The sequence below is a fragment of the Xiphophorus couchianus genome, chromosome 24, assembly GCF_001444195.1.
Source record: "Xiphophorus couchianus chromosome 24, X_couchianus-1.0, whole genome shotgun sequence".
NCBI classification, from domain to species: Eukaryota; Metazoa; Chordata; class Actinopteri; order Cyprinodontiformes; family Poeciliidae; genus Xiphophorus; species Xiphophorus couchianus.
In genome coordinates this window covers 14,084,169-14,096,504 of record NC_040251.1, presented here as the reverse complement: position 1 = coordinate 14,096,504, position 12,336 = coordinate 14,084,169, and positions in this window count along the sequence as shown.

Genomic DNA, 12,336 nt, shown 5'->3' with positions numbered 1-12,336 from the left:
TCCCACCGTCCTTGAAAAAGAACCTGGCTCCATTAGTCAGTTTAGTCACATTAGATGAATATCCGCTGAAAGGCTAACAAGCTGATGAAATCGAATACAAATTGTGACAAAAGGGCTGCCCAGATGGACTGCACTGAGCATCTAAAACCGGCCTCAAATGACCTTGATCTGTGTTTTTTTTCATTTTTTTCAAGCAAAACATGGCCCAGATAATGATCTCAAAAGAAGGCAGCAATACTAATAAAGGATAAAGCACAATCGCTGATAAATATTGTGTTTAAGGATGGCCCCAAGGACTCCTGTACAGAGTCATCCGAGTCCCTGAAGAACACATGTCACTACGTAACCAAGAAACTATGTACAGGTAGCTTGTTTACTTTTCCACACGATATAATGTTCTCCCTCTATTATAAACTTACATTAACAGATGCTGCATTAGCTTTGCACAGAATGAACTGTTGGTTATGTTTAAAGATGCAAAGACATTCTTCCTAGAAAATAAAGTTCATGTCTTTGCAGTTATTTTATAACCTTTACATATTGTCTGAGGGTTTAAGTTATGCATACAGGCTCAGATGTAAACATATGTAAACCTAAATATGACACTTTTTCCGTGATATTCTATGTTTTCTAGATGTACTTGTGTTTTGACCAATGCGAGTCTGGAAATGAGCAACAGAAAAATTGAAAGTAAAACCTATTTAGTCACTACTTTAGAACGTCGACGCTCCAGATGTTGGACTGGTTTAAAATTGGGCTGTTTTGCCGGAAGGAAACCAAAGTGAATCAGGCCAGTGATCAGTGATGGAAAAAGATCACCTTGAAAATACAGTGGAGAAATATTCCCGGTGGGGCTGCCAGCAGAAGATGGCTGTTTTGTGGGCAACTATGTTGCAGCAAAAACCCCACCACATGAGCTTGATGCCTCTTATGTTCTGAACATAATATAATTTATGAGCTGTGCAGATAATTACAAACAGAGTGCATCATCAGCCCAACAAAACAACCTTAAAATGCATTAGGGAGATAAGAGTGAGGACTACTGAGTAAAAACCACAGATGCAGTACTGTTTAGTAGATGCGCACAACTCACTGTTTTTTGTGCTTAAATTTCTAAGAATATGAATATATATATATATATATATATATATATATATATATATATATATATATATATATATGTAGTATAAGAACACTTTTGCTTCCACAATCAATAATACTGTGTGTGTGTGTATTTTAATGAAAAGAAATAATCAAACCAGCAAAAGGAAATCATCATTACTTTAATCTACATGACAATAAATAAATGATAGCATCTTAACCTCTCTAGACCAGAGCAATTTAGCTAAAACCTATCCTTTGACCACAATCCTTTGATCTTAAGAGGTTAATATAATCCTAACAAAATACATAATTCCAATCTAATCCCCCACGCTGTACCTGACATACTTTTTTCTGGTTCTTCACCTCCTCCGCTTTCATCTTTGTCGTGTTCCTCCACATCCATCTCTTCCTCTTGAAAAAAAACCAAAAAAACTACATGGCCACATCTGACACTAACCTTGTCTGCTACTAAGCAACACTAATGATGAATTTTGTAGCACTTCCACAAAGAACTAGAACACAAGTGCAATATAAAAATCAACTTTAAAAAAGCTCTACACACATAGGGAGTGAATTATATTATTATTTGTATTCTTGAGGTGGTAAAAAAAATCTATATATTCATAAAAGAACTAGATATTTTTTTCCCTTGAATACAGACTTTCTCCAAAAACATTTTCGCAATAAAATATAAATTGATTTTATTTGATCAAGAAGATTACTTAAACTTTTCAATGTCAAGAGCAATCTCTTTGGGTTACTGAGAACCTTTTTTTTGTTGTTGTTTAAATTCTGGTAAAGCATTAATGCCATTCATAGATGTGTTTATTGCTAAGCTCATGTCAGAAGTCACAAACATTCAGGGAGTAAGCTGAATGTCTCAAAGCACAATCATTGAATTTAACAACCTTAACAAACCAATATGGAAAAAATGTCATTCCAGATGCATAATATTAATGTTGACACTTTAAATTATACACAGGCTATTTACTAATTGCACTGGATTTTAATCATCAAATCAAATTGTGTTGAAGTACATTTAGTGACGTAGATGCTAGCTTTTGCAAGGTAAGAGTATCGAACTGTTAAATCAATGTTGGAAAAATAGTAGCTGTAAATATTTAGGGTGCAACAATTTGAAATGATTCGTTTCTCTGAAATGTTTCAGGAGATTTGAGGAAAATAAATGTTCCACAGAAATTACTGGCTGCAAATACTAAATGTCACTATAGGATGCTAAAGATATAAGCAATAATTTAATCTGCATTGTTACATTCACAGTTGTTTGTCAAATTGCATGCTTATTGAAAGCGTCATTCTGATATGCTGACAGAAACTTCAAATACTCGTGTGTCGTTACCATGTTGTTGCTCATATATTACCCATAGTGAGCAGTGTGTCACCAGAGTCCTCTGGAGGCAGATTCCTTAGGTGAAACGGAGTGAGGCAGGGACTTGGCACACCACTTCTGTGACTCCTACCGTGTCCATGAGCTGTCTCAGTCTGCCGTCACTCCCCTCGGTGTGTATCCATGCAAATGTACAAGCCTGAGAAAAAAAAAGAAAAAACATGTCAATGTTTGTGTCACTGTGCCCAAAGCGGAGAGGAATACAGCCCACATTAGCTGTTGGAGGAGAGGAAGGCAGCCACAGTCACCCACCCAAGATCCTTCTGCAGAAAATGCAAAAACTCTGAAACGTTGGTGCTTGGAGACCTGCCCACATTTTTCATTTTTCCTTATTCATTTTACCAACTTGATATATCAACCAACTGCAGGTCAACACAATCTTTACTTTAGTTTCAAAAGTTGAGAGTGTGGTGCTTGAGGGGGGTAGAAGCAAAAAGGGGAGAAGGACAAAAGGAAGGAATTGAGAAAAGGACAAATGGATTTAAGCAAGGAAGAAAGAATGAAGTTATGAAAGGAACTGTTTTTTAATGCTCCATTTTCTTTTCCTGTTCTTATTTAGACCTAACTATAATTAAATCAGACCCCTTACTTTTCCTGACTACTTAAGAATTCTGAACTAAAGTAAAAAAAAAAGTTCATGATTCATCTAGTCATAATCAATGCCATTAGTCAACTCAAACAACCCCACGCCGCAGACATGACACCGTGTGACTGCGGGATAAACCAGCTCTTCAGAGCCGTGATGCTGCCACACTCACACTTCAAACATGTAGGCACTTTTGAAGCGGCATGAAGGGTCGCAAAGCTGTTGCTAGTAATAACAAGTAGCGGATTTGTCAGTTGAAATCCAGAAACGGAGCAGACATGAGAAGGAGGGTAACTTCTTGATCGCAAGAATGGCATTTACTCCCAATGGTCCCTTGACATCGGTAAAATATACCCTAATTTTTTATTTTTTAAAAAGAGAGCGAAATATAAAACCGGAGTTCAGCCGGGTCCTCAAAGGAGGATTGACACTCCATCTGGGAGATGTCAAGGGATGAAAACTGCTAGCTGCCCTGCTGATGATGAATAGAAAACCAGATCAGTAGTGCAACATGATGCTGCCGTGAGCTTTGCAACGAAATAAGCTTCATGTCATTTTTTTTCAAGCCAGGTCTGGAGCACTAAATATGCCTGTGGGTAGAAAATAACACTGAATGCTGCCACTGTTTTCAACAGTGCTATTCTTATCGTCAGTAAAGAATGTTCACGAAATTGGTTTTAAATGATAAAGATGTACAGATCTTCAAGGTAAAGATTTGGAGGACAGATCAGTAATTTGATACTTTTTTGCATATCCTGATGTCGGCTGGCGGTAAAAAATGTTCATATTTTGTCATGTTCTAACCACAAACATTGTATTTTATTTGAATTTTATATTATAAGACAACAGAAAGTAAGGCATCATTTAGAAGTGGAAGATTTGTTTTCAGTTTTACAAACAAAAAAACATAATAAAATGGGAGGTTGGCATTTTGTATTGTATTAAGTCACGTGAAATTCCAGAACATTACATTGCGGTTTGAGTCCAAGGCCTTTTACTTTAGGGTATTTTTTCAGCTTTAATCAAGCCGTAGTTTGATTGGCTAGAAAGTCCAGTTCATTTGGGGAGGTGAGAATGCACAATCGAACTCTGACGCGGACCAAAAAAGTGAATTCTGGTCCGACTGAAAACCTAAATTTCGTTCGGTTGAGGTGAACTCTGGTGCCATCCCATAGCAAATGTAAATGCTAAGTGGACTATAGTACAAACAAAACAAATGTCTAGTGCTATTCAGATAAACGGAAATCCAACAACCCCTAAAATTTGACACCACAAAGAAGGAAATTGCACTCTGTATTGTTTTTAGAGGTTGTTATGTCACTTCTTCCATTGGTTCTTGGTGCAGTGCCACCACAGGCGAGGGTGGGATCAGGTTTTTTTCAAAGGGTTTAGTTAATTTGACAGTGTAGTGTGAAAGCAAACGGCACCAACTGAAAATGGAACAAATTTTGCAATTATGATCCCCAATTAAACCAAATTTACTGAACTACGAAGGGTGAAAACATCTTAAAATGTGAATTATGATCCTTTCCACAGGTATGTTAATTTAAGTTGGGGATATGGAATAAATAATGTTTGTTAAACACCAAGATAATTGGCTTAAGGGGGAAAAACATGCACTCAATAACTTCAGTACAAAGCAGTGCTTCTTGACTGCACAGCGCCATACGTTTGATGCTCAAACTTCTACTTTTTAAACTGCGGGGTTGTTTGAAGCAAATTTAGTGCTGCAACATGTGATTATAAGGAATATAAATCAGTTTTATCCCCTTGATGTGTCGCTGTCCAGCTTCTTTGAGCAAGCCGCTATAAATGAACATCTACCGCCACATCATTAGCCGGTGGAGACAAGAGCCGAGCTCATAATTTGCACTGACAGATCTGAGGGGAGCTCTAAATTATCCAGAAACAACAGAGAAGTTGGCTGCGGCGTCGGCCAGGACAGTGCAGTATTTCTGGGAAACGGGGTACATTATTCCTCATTTAGGGGCCGACAGTTTGACTCGTTGGATAAAATTGTGACAAACAGATATTGTGTTCCCAGAAAACTCAGCATTTATTTGCAGACACAACATCTAATTTGGAGGATAATGGGAAACGGCAACGTGTGAGCCAACTTTGGGTGTCATAATTGCATCTCCGGATTTTATATTTGTTTCTTTATTTTTTTATTTTTTGTGACAAGCTTGTGTTGCCTTGAACATGACTGAAAGATATAACTCGCATTGGACTTTAGGAAATGCTAATTACACGGCAGATTGTTTCATTTTTATAGTTAAAAACTCAATATATCCAAAATAGCCAGAGGACATATCCAATTGAAGCAGTCTGAACATTAAAAATTGTCTTTTTTTTTCACTTGTGGTCATCATATTATTATTAAAATGTTAATCTGAGAAGTTTGTGTGTGGGAAATCAAGAAACATTAGACAGATGCCAATATTCCTTGAAGGCAATGTACCAGCAAATTTTCTCGCAGCTTGGACTGTGCAATGCCCAGATAAACGACAAAATTTTATTTTTCATTTTATTTACATGGCGCCAATTTACAGCAAAAGTCGTCTCAAGGCACTTAAAAAAACGTCTGTTGGATCTAGTGATACAGACTCCGAGTGAGTTATGTGACAAGTCCCAAGCTGATCCTTTAACAAGCCATTCAGGTTTAGTATGATATTAAAGTTAATTCAGTTTAGTCTTGGAATTGGTTTCTCTCTGAGAAAATCAAATTCCATAAAATCAACTAGCAAAGAGCTCCATCGCTACAGCAGAATTCTTAGTCTGGAAAAGTTTTGAATGCAATATCTGTGGTTTTAAGGTCTGACTAAGAATGGAAAAAATAGGAGTAAGATTTTATCTCCTTCACTCAGGTCCTTCCTTCCTAAACATGAAATAATCCTGAGCTACATGTAGGCATCAAGCCCAACAGGAGCCACGCTTTCACTGTCATCGTCCAGTTCAACCTCTGCTGCTGCTGTCAAAAAGAGTTTTTGCTGTAAATTAAAATCGATCACAAGCAGCATATTTCCCCAAATGTTGCAAATTGATGTTCTGATGCTCTGTGAAATTAATGATTTAGCTTTGGTATTATTAAAGGCACCCAGCCGACCATTTTATAAAATTATTCATCAAAGTGTAAAATTCAGATTGCCATGTTTTCAAGCCTTTGTTTCTTTGTCAGATTGGTTTTAATCAAACGGATATTATTTTATACAATTAAAATCCATTTAAAACAAATCTGTGTTTAGGATTATTAAATATTCAATCAGTGAACCAGATCACGCAATCTTCATTTTTGATAATTGTGTTGGTCTGTCTTCTTTTGAGTTGTTTGCTCTCCGACTGGGTTGCCATGGTGACTATGCCTTTTTTCGAAAAGCTGATAAATTGCAGCTTAGTACATAGTTCCTATCGGAGTAACAAAGGCCCCTCGGCTATTCCGAGTATAAATGGTTGTAATTCTTTTAATGTCAATCACACAATCCCATTCTTTAAGAGAAGTCATTTTAAAAATCGTCATGAATTATGAGACACCGGAGGTTCAGGTTTTATCTCGGTTATCTTTAGCACATAATCCAATGTGCCGGTTTTAGAAAGGTTATGCATTTGGGGTCAAATGTGAAGCCTTGAATTCCCCTGTGAAGATAGCTGGCCTATTTCTTGGTCTATCTATGCTAGATTCAGAAGGACAAGATAGGAATACAGTGATGTGGAAAAAGTAGTTTTCCACTGAAAGGTGTTTTCTGTTTCAGAGCAGAATTCCCAGGTCCAACAATTACAGCAAGTTGTCCATGTCTTGAAGTAAGAAAGCCTTTTTTTCTATTGTATTTGGTTAACAATGGTCTTAGCCTCTTTGTAACTCCTAGTTTTGCTCAGAAACAAACTGAGGCAATTGAGGACTGTGGTATTTAAAATGTTTTCTAGCTTCTTGTGTAAACTCCTTGAGTCTTTGATGAACTCTTGGAGTAATTTTGATTGGGTGACAACTTCAGGAAAGGGTCACCAATGTTCCATATTCTCCTTAAGTTTATTTAATAATTCTTTATCTTTGTATATTATGTATATACACATAAACTGCATCTTAACTCGAGTCGAGCAAATCTCAATCTCGTTGTAATCTGTTGATGACAATGACAATAAATCTTATCTTATATCTTATCTTATCGTAATGATCCTTTGCTATGTGTTTGTTGGTAACCCAAAGAGGATTAGTAACCCTTTGTCAGACTGACCATTTTGGATGATTTCTTATTTTTTGAGATTGTTTCTTCTGCTTCATATTGTTATACTTGTTCTGTTCTATAGGCCTGGATGTAATTGCGTATCGGTGCACCTTCTGAGACTCATATGGTTTCTTTTTCCAATTAAATGCAAGATTTAACAGTGGGTTCATCACTCTTTCACAAAGGAATTCATTTTTAAAAAAATATTTTGTATCTACCTATTTACACAGACGTGAACTAAACTTAGCTTTTGAACTTTTATGACAAAAAAGCTACACATAATGAAATTTGTAAGAGGACATAATTTTCATTGTGCTGTATTTTATAATAAATCCCCTGTAGATAATTGAAAGAAAAGGAATAATTTCAACCAAAATGTATGTAACATGCAAATTATCAACCATATTTTATTTATTTTCTGCACCACATCTCAAAACTCATTCATCTGTACTTTGTAAAACTATCTGGCCAGTCATGTTCACACTGCTGTTTATATTGTACAACCAGCATCTCCCCGCCCCTTTTCTGTAATTGCAGCGCTATTTACTCCCATCAAGTATTCTGGAGAGACGCATTGCAACTTTCATCAAGTAAACTTATGATTGTGGTATTGTAGGAATTCTCAGTGCAGTTGGCTCTACGAGTGCTGCAGAAAAATCAATAAGGTCATTTTAGTATTTCTGCCATCTCATTAATTGATCGACTATAGCTCTGGTTGCATTTCATCGTATCCTCTTTCCTTCCCGATATTTTTGAAAGCTGAAGTGTAAATGCCCGCAAGCCAGTCTGTGGGGGATTATGAATGTTCTTAAAAAAATAAAATGCAAGTTTTAGTTCTTATTTATACCACAAATACTTTGTAATAGCTATAAAAACTCCAATCCTTTTAACATGATTTTCTTGCACCACTTCCCATTCACTCTGCCATCCAGGACTTTTTCCATTTGACACAGTGAGAGATTTGTCATGTGCCTAATTTAGATATTCTATATTCTGGGTTTCCGGACCCACAGGGAAGGACATAATTGAATAGGCCGTGTCAAAGCCTTCCCCCCCCCCACTTCACAAAAACCTCCCAGGGACATGCTAACGTTAATTATCTCCCATTGCAATATGGCCTAGTTTTATAATTACTGGTCCTGCCAAATTTACTACAACATCTAAACCTCTCACCAGACAGTTATTAATTTAGTGCTTGTGATCCGGAGTTGTGTTCTGTACATATTGCCTACTTACCTTATTTACAGACGGAATTACAATATTTGTGCTTGAGGGTTTGATTGGGCTGGATGTCGCAATCACAGACGGAAGGGAAAGAAAAAAAAAAAAAAAAAAAGACAGGCTCTTCATTAGCTGTGCATATCTTATTGGCATTAGTGTTCTCATTTCGGCATCAAAGGGCTGCAGTGCGCATTGTGAACATAAAGATGAATTCACTTGTCATGAGCTTTATGAAACCGCCTGTTTAATGCATTCTTGCAGCTCTGAAACATTCTGCATTCATAATGTTTGCTCCTAAATGTTTGTGACCTAAAAGAACCTTAAATATAAAGAAAAACAAATATTTACGAATCTTTGAAATAAAAAGCTGAAAAGTGTGGCGTGCATTTGTACTTAACGCCCTTCTACTTTGATGCCTGTAAATAAAATCGCTGTAGACATACTTTGCTCAGAGAGAACTAAAATGGAAATTTGTGGTTTGTCAGAAAGCTAAAACTACAGATTACCTGAAACACACCATCTCCATGGTGAAGCAATGTGATAGTGGCAGCATCATGCAATAGGTTCTGATTCCAGAGTTTAATAATGGTTTGGTAACATAAAAATTCCTCACATTTGTTTGAGTAAAGTCTCTGTTTGTTTGTTTGTTTATGTATGTGGCATTGCTCACCGCCCAGGGCTACATTCAAACAGGGGGCGACAAACGTAATTGCAGATGAAAAGAAACACATCTGTACTTATGCTGTCTCTCAAAAAAGTTTTCTATTGCTTTATTTTATGCATTTAGTCTATAAGGAGCTTGCTTCTTTAAACAGTTTTGCTCTGTAAAATATTTGAACCTGTACTTGGACAAGTTTCCTCCAAAATACAGTTAAAAGCTGCTTTAGTAAACCTGTGTGTCTTTCAGAGGAGTTTGCCTAAAAAACTATAGGCAATAACTTCGAGAGGATCTCAAATTTGCATTAGAGAGAAAAATAAATACTGGAAGTGTAGATAACATTTTAAAAAAGCAACAACAAAAAAAGTGAGATGAACACCAGTTAAAATCTGAACAACAGGTTTAATAAATAAAAATAGGAATAAATAAATAAATAAATAAAAAGGACGTAAGTTGAGAAATTGGACTAACTAAAAAATGTAAACACAAGGAGGGCATGACTGGTGAGAATAAGTTAGCTTGATTAAAAATAGGAGGCAGATGCTGAGTGAGGAGCTTGTAACTGGGGCAACCGGGGCTATCTAGAGACTAACAATTAGCACAACCATAACAACCAAAAACTAACTAAAGCACAAGATCCAAGGACAAGCAAAAAGAAATAATCTAAAACTTTGACATGAATTCAAAACCAACATTCAAGACTAATGCTTGATTAATCTGTTGTTTAAGGGCATTTTGCTTTCAAGAAACTGCAGAAGCAGCACAAATCATTGCTGGAAAAGTAAAAACACGAGTCGGGTTGCAACATGGCGTCCAGGTTACCTTTAAGCCCTGACCACCAGCTGAGACTTTCACTTGTCAAAGAAAGTTGGAGCAGAAGTGCTCACCCTTTGCTTTTCACATGGTGCTCTTAAAAGCATATTTTTGTGCAATGGAATGTATTTGGTGTGGAGCATATGGAGTGAGACTTTTTAATTAAAAATTCAACAGCTGGATGAATTATTCTGTATCTCATCATCTTTTAAGAGCCTAGGGGAAAACTCAAAGATTGTGTAATGCTGACCAGAGGTGCTGCTCTTGGGCTTGGAGTCCTGCTGCTGGAAAATATAATTCCCCCATTCATATTCTTTTGATTTGAAAAAGTAACAAAAAGGGCCCAAGTCAAAAAGAAAGTGTGAGTTTTAATAAATATAAGATAATGAATTATTGTAGAGGCAGCAGTAATTATTTTATTTATTAATGATAAATAATAAGTCATTATTTATTTTAATAATTGTTTTATTGTTAGCACGTCGAGGTCTGACGTGCTAATTCCAATTTTGGCCGATTCAGAGATTTGATTTGTGAGAATCAAGTGTTTTGATTCATTCATGAATCAAAACCTGTATTAATTGTGCTGGGATTTTATTCACTTAAACAAGAAGAATCAGAGCATAATCATTAAATGAAATGAAATCAATGTCCAACCAACTGCCTTCAGAAATAAACCTTTACAAAATTTTATTTAAAAAAAAAAAGTTTTACAGATACATGAATAACTTTCAAAGTTGACATCTCCAAATGCATTTAATACTTAAAAACCGAAGTATTATTATGTTCAAATAATTGTGAATCATTCAGTTTTGAGGAGTGAAATTAGAGACTTTATTGCCTTATAATTATATAACAAATTTTAACTTTCACTTTATATAAGCTTATCCTAATGTAATATGTATATATGTGACAAGCTTCCTTCAGCTAATTCCTTCTGCATTTTAGCAACAATGAAAACCATGGAATATCTTCCTTTGACCTTAAAATTGTCCAGTGCTTTGATTGGGTTGACAAACTCAACCAAGTACAGAAAATACTTTCAGAAGGAATTGTAAATGTTAAATATTTGTACAGTTTTTACTAATAACAGTCAGTTTGTTTTTGTATTCATTCCTAGTATCAATGAGTAAATAAAGAAAATAAAACTTAAAGTATCTGACCCCCTGATTACCTGTCAGTCAGGGCTAATTACTTGCTGACTAAAATAATGCATCATTAACTATTGTGGTAAGATGTACTTCATTTAAATAAATTGTAAGAAAACGGTTTGAAACTGCATCTATTATTATAGATTCATAAAGTTGTTGCTTTCTGGGTCTATTGTCAGGGGCTGCTCAGCAAAACTCTTTAAATCGACTTGTTTCACAGTGTGAAGAAATCATAATGAAAGGAATAATCGCATGCATCATTATGCTGGGGCATGTTTACATGTTTAGCATAAGTGACACTTGTTGAGGCTCTAGCTGCAGATCTGAAATATTAATATTTACAGGCATTTATTTACATCTGCTTTGACGGGACCTCTCATTTCTTTGCGTTCTCGACTTAATTTTGATAGCGCCAACGCTTTTTATTTTGACAACTTTTTCTGAAAAGAGAAGCGCAACATTTCAGCTTCCACTGCTAAACCGTTGCCCTCCAGTTGCTGAGCACGTGCTTCGCCTTTACCAGAGGCCGGAGCCACCTGGGGCCATTTTTATAGCTTCTATTACTGAGTGCTATTCTAAAATTAAGGCTAGCAATTAAGAGACAAACCACTTACCCAGATTATATCATTGACTAAAGGTTAACAGCAAGCACACCCAAATATAGTTCAACAGAAGGAAAGTTCAGAAAAGAAGAGCTTGGTAGGTTCCTCTGTCATTTTTTATTTTCTTTTTTCCCCTGCAGAATACTCCCCAGGCATCTGGCCTACATGGTAAGGGCAGCGCATACCCAGTTAACCCTCTGATCAAATTTTAGAGTTCTGATCCCTCCAAGCTATAATCTGTATCATGCAGAGGATCCTCACCATGATTAGCATAAACACTTGCTAAATTAAAGCAGTATGGACTTTTTCCCCGATGCCCTACTTTTGGAAAAATCAACCTGTGTGTAAAGTTAAGGGTTGTAGCTAAAAATAAAACATTAAAACAAAGCAAATAAAATATGTATTTTCTTTTACTTTCTCGTTGTTTCTTTACCATCTTTTATTGATCAAAGAGTACAAACTGCTGCTTTCAACTTTGAACCTGCTGCTGGCTTTTGTTTGTTAGGTTTCTGGTGCTCTTTTAGGGAAATGTAGGTGTAGATCAACAACAAGGGATTTTTTTTTTTTTTTTTTGTT